General features: G+C 37.8%; 1 long non-coding RNA gene across 1 annotated transcript; it reads right to left on the reverse strand.

Annotated features, from left to right (window-relative positions):
- Nucleotides 1-1994: 1994 nt before the first annotated feature.
- LOC135636118 (uncharacterized) lies at nt 1995-4637 on the reverse strand. Its single transcript, XR_010495818.1, has 2 exons — nt 4498-4637; nt 1995-2230 (listed from the first exon to the last, which is right to left on the reverse strand). It is a non-coding gene; the product is annotated as an uncharacterized LOC135636118 (long non-coding RNA).
- Nucleotides 4638-5229: the final 592 nt, after the last annotated feature.

The raw sequence follows: 5229 nt of genomic DNA on the forward strand, positions 1-5229 counted from the left end.
AACTTAGCAGCTTAGTCCTTGAAATTTTTATATTTACATATAGGTCCTCTGATTTATAAATAAATCTTTATTAATAATTTTCAAATGTGAGGGATATTACACTCTCCCCTCCTTAAAAGAAAATTTAGTCCTCTAAATTGATCATAGCTCAATCGATAAAAAGATGAGGATTATGATATCATTTTTTCCTCCTCCTGCTCTTAAATAGTTTCATCAATACAATATAATGCCATAATTATCCAAGAGTGACTGAAATATTCTCCTCCTTGTTCCTCAATAGACGGTAACCCGACCTTCAATCAATTTCTAAAAATACTTGCGCACCCTGTAATTAATCAAGCAAGTCGTTACTTCAGAAAATACTCGTTTTTGATGATCACCTGATTCAACTATCCATAATCAATACGAAGCCTCAATGTTCCATCCATCTTTTTAACTAACCCCAGAGCACCCCATGATAAAATATTAAACCAAATAAAATCCTCATTTAATAATCCTTGTAGTTGTTTTTCTAATTCCACTTACTCAATGATATCATTCTGCAGAGATGCTTAGATATTGGGATTATCCTAAAGGCCAAATCAAAAGCAAAGTCATGTTCGGAGGTAATCCAAGCAAGTCATTCTGGGATACATTAGGCAAGGAAATAAATCATGTCCAATACTTTCAAAATAAAATATCGGCTAATCAAATGTACAAAAAGTGATCATTTGTTATATACCAATCCATACTGGTATGATAGGAAGATAGTCAATCCATACCAAGTATAATATCATAACTCCAAATCTCTAGGAGAACTAAATCGGCAAAAGTTCAAGTTCTCCAATAAAAATCAGACAAGAGGACCAGATTTCAAGTTCGTTATCAAAGAATCTCCAATGGTCGTATTTACATATAGCACATAATGCAGTGGTCTAGGTTGAATGCCCAAGTGATAAGCAAAATATTACGAATCAAATCGTAGATTGGACCCATGGTCGAACAAATATTTGCATTCTTTCATAAACATGCATAATACCTTCGGTCACTAATTTCAGAAGTTTCAGAATCATATTCAGTAATAGCATACACTATGACATGGGCAGATGATTTAAGAGGCAGTGACTCTTTCTTCATGTTCAACGGGCAAACTTTTATTTTATGATCAAACTTTCCACAAGCAAAATAGGCTCTAGTCACGCACAAACATAAACTTGTTTCATAATTTAACTTGCAATTCACACCTGATTGAGTCTTTTGTGGTGACTTCCCATTTCAAATCCAAATGTCTTGACCCTCTTGTTATTACTTTCTGATTCATTTCCAATCATATTTTTATTGCTAAACTTATCCTTATCATTCTTGCCACATATCTCCAAAAATTCTTTTCATTGCTGCCAATAATAAGCAGCCTCTACATCCAATATAAGGTAGCAAAAAAAATCTTTTGATCATTAGAACAATTTTGTATATCAAATATCTTCTCCATTTGCATCATCCATTTTTCTACCACCAATGAAATTAGGTTCATCATGCTTCTGCTGCGCCACTCTGATTCAATATCCCCAATCCATCCTTTCATTCCCCTTAATTAATCAGAAACAAATGAAATAGGAGAACCAAATGTCCTCATCATCCCAGATTCCTAAAATGCATCAAAGAAAATTTTCCACCAATCACTAAAGTTCATTAGACCTCAATATATTTTGCACATCAACATATCAAATATTTCAGTAATCCTCAAACCATGCTCTGATACCACCTTTGTCACGCCCCTCAAAATATCCATAATTTTTAAAATTTTCATCACAGACCAATCCAGGATCCGAACTAACGTTTGAGGACACTGAAAAAACATTCAATCAAATTCACATCCATAAAACCTGTGCAGTTTATAATCATATATCACATCACTCGATAATTCACATTTATCGCAACCCAAGCCAACTTGACAAACATGAACAACACTTATAAATCCACAAGCAATATAAATTATACAATCAGAACTCCAACAATTCACCACAAGTTCATATCATCATAAATTAGGCTTAACATTTCGAAATTCCAAATAAGAGAGATCTTCTAACACTTTTACACAGTATATCCATTTCGATTCATCAACAACATTTCATTACATACAAAATATGCTTATACAACAATAACATAACAACCAACAAGACTTGCCCATAATTCTGAATAGCTATCCACTGCCTCAGCCCAAATCAAACATCTCGAAGAGTGACACGCTGACCTGAAAGATTTATATAACAACGGAGTGAGCCAAAAACGGCTCAGCAAGTGACAAAACATATTCAGAACAAAAGGAACGGTTTCAAATGAATAAGGTATCATAATGTAAGGCAGAATACAAGAATTCTCAAGGATACCATCTCATTAGATACAAAATCATATGTATCAGGTCATTCAAAACATATTTGATTCATAATAAATGGAGCATAGAGTAATTGGAGCATATCAATGGCAGATAGGACATTTCAGAACATATCAGTTCATAGCAAATGGAGCACAGAGTAATTGGAGCATATCAATGGCAGATAGGACATTTCAGAACATATCAGTTCATAGCAAATGGAGCACAGAGTAATTGGAGCATATCAATGGCAGATAGGACATTTCAGAACATATCAGTTCATAGCAAATGGAGCACAGAGTAATTGGAGCATATCAATGGCAGATATGACATTTCAGAACATATCAGTTCATAGCATATGGAGCACAGATGAATTGGAGCATATAAATGGCAGATGAAGTGTTCCGGAGCATATCAACGACATATGGAACATTTCGAAACATATCAACATTGGATGAAACATTTCAGAGCATATCAATAACAAATGCCGTACAGAAGCTCAAACGTCGTCTTTGACGTTGCAAACATATCAATCTTATCCAAAGCATGTACAAAAACACATAACCAAAGCTCTCGATATCATATCAAACATACAGAAGGTGTAGTGGGATCTCAGTCAGAATGTGATTCATCCATTTCTGAATGACCACCTGACAAAAGTCTCCCACGTCTGGGAGCTCCATCCACCCACGTCTAGGTGAAGTCAAAGGGGGCCGGCAGAGCATCGCAGGCTCTAATCACATACCCACATAGCGGGCAACAAGCGCATACCCTTTACCATTTCTGGCAAAGGTCCAGAATATCTCACATAACGGGACCCCACATAGCGGGCAAATAGCGCATACCCTTTACCATTTCTGGCAAAGGTCCAGACAATCCCACACACCAGAGTACAAAAGGGCAGTTTCAACAATAAGTAGCATATATCGGAAGCACACGCGGAACAACAAAACGTACATGTGCCTTTTCAAGACAATATGCTGCAAGGAACAAATCTCTCACAAATGTATTCATATTAGGAATGAAATGGAAGCAAGAGTATACAGGGAATCCAAGCAATCATACTTAGCTCAATTCAAATAAGAAGGTTAGAAGAATTCAATATCCAAAGGAATGAAACTAGAATAGGCACACATCGAAAGCAAATGCAGAATCATGGGTTATACATGTGCCTATAGAAGTCAATACGATATAGCTTAAACGCTACACAATAGTTTTCAAGAATGCAAATAACATTAAGGACAAGAGCATACAAGAATTCATAGCAGTATTATAAAGCTTAATTGAATAAGAAAGCTAAAGGATATCAATTTCCAAAGGAATGAAACCAGAATATTAGAAATCGACCAAAGCTCGATATCTGGCAGAATACAAGAGGCACATTGAACAAATGATTCAAACTATCAATCGTGCTCCAATTGACTCAGAAATATATCATTGGATTATACGTTCAGATAAGATAGGCTTCATATGAATTAAACTGTCCAATAGAGAGAGTTACAAATAATTTGGTAAACAAGGGTCGTAGAACAAAATCTCTGTTTGGCAGAATTCATAATGTCAGATTCAACAAGTAACTGGGCAGGTGTTTGGTTTCCAAATCTTTCAATCCATATATCAAAAGAAAGATCTATGAGTCTGGTTTCCAATGAAATAAGATTTGAGTAAATTAAGGTTTGCAATAGGGACTTATAAGCAGTTCAGTATCGAAAGGTCAGAAATTACGATCCCTGTTTTGCAGAATATGTAAGCTCATTTGAAACAGAAGTTTGGACAGACAAACTTGCTCCGAATTCTTAAAATAAGCTATCAAAACAAAGGTTTATGAGTCTATATTATGATCAAATAAATTTTGTCCAAATCAGAGGTCAATACATGAAGTTATAGCCATAACAAAGTAGAAGGGTCAGAATATCAGAAGTTGCATAGATTCGAATCGATACATCTAAACAGGAGATATATCAAATGAAAGGCTAGAACAATTCAAAGTTCCTCATATTCAAAACAAATGTAACGGTAAAATTACAATAAGGAAAGATCAGGACACTTGCAATAGGAAAGATTAGAAAGCTTGCAATAGGAAAGATCAGAACACTTGCAATAAGAAATATCAGAGCAATTATAGGAGAAACGACCAGGGAACTTGCCTTTCAAAGATTTCGATCCGAAGATCCAAAGAAGGTGCTAGCCCAAATCCTTCTACTTTTCCTCCGTGTCCTCTCTCTGTTTCGTTTTGTGCTCCCGTTTTCTTCCTTTCTTCGCAACTACACCACGTGTCGAACATCGAGGCACAGTTACCTGCTCTCTCTTACTCTCATTCCTTCTTTTTCTTTCCCAAATGTAGCTGCCACAGCTGCCGCCACTACCGCTGCCACAATCGCAGCCCCTTCCACCGCACCACCTTCCTTCCTCCCTTCTCTCGCAGACAATAACTGCTGCATACGCAGTCACTGCCGCTGCGTCCGCAATCCCATCCGCAGCCCTTCTTCCCCCTTTCTTTTCTTTCCCAGCTGCAACTGCCGCAGTCGCAGTCACAGACGCAACCATGGCCGCAGCAACCACAACCGCAGCCTCTTCTTCCTCCGCTACTCTATTGCCTCTCCTTCTTCTCTTCCAACTGCAGCTTCCACTGCCGCAGCTGCCACCCCTTCTCCTCTTCCTCTCTTCTTCCTCTCCTCCCCTTTCTCTTCTTCTTCCTTTCCTTCCTCTCTCCCTGCCACAGCTGCAGCTGCCACAGCCGCAGCCGCAGCTACTTCTTTCCCTTCTCCTCTTCCTCCTCCTTCCTTTCTTCTTCTTCTCTTCTTCTCCTTCCTCCCCTTCTTCTCCCCGACGAACAGCTCCTCCTTTCCTCTGTTTCCTCCTGCAGGAAACAGAGGTGC

Source organism: Musa acuminata, chromosome BXJ3-4 (assembly GCF_036884655.1).
Source record: "Musa acuminata AAA Group cultivar baxijiao chromosome BXJ3-4, Cavendish_Baxijiao_AAA, whole genome shotgun sequence".
Taxonomy (NCBI): domain Eukaryota; kingdom Viridiplantae; phylum Streptophyta; class Magnoliopsida; order Zingiberales; family Musaceae; genus Musa; species Musa acuminata.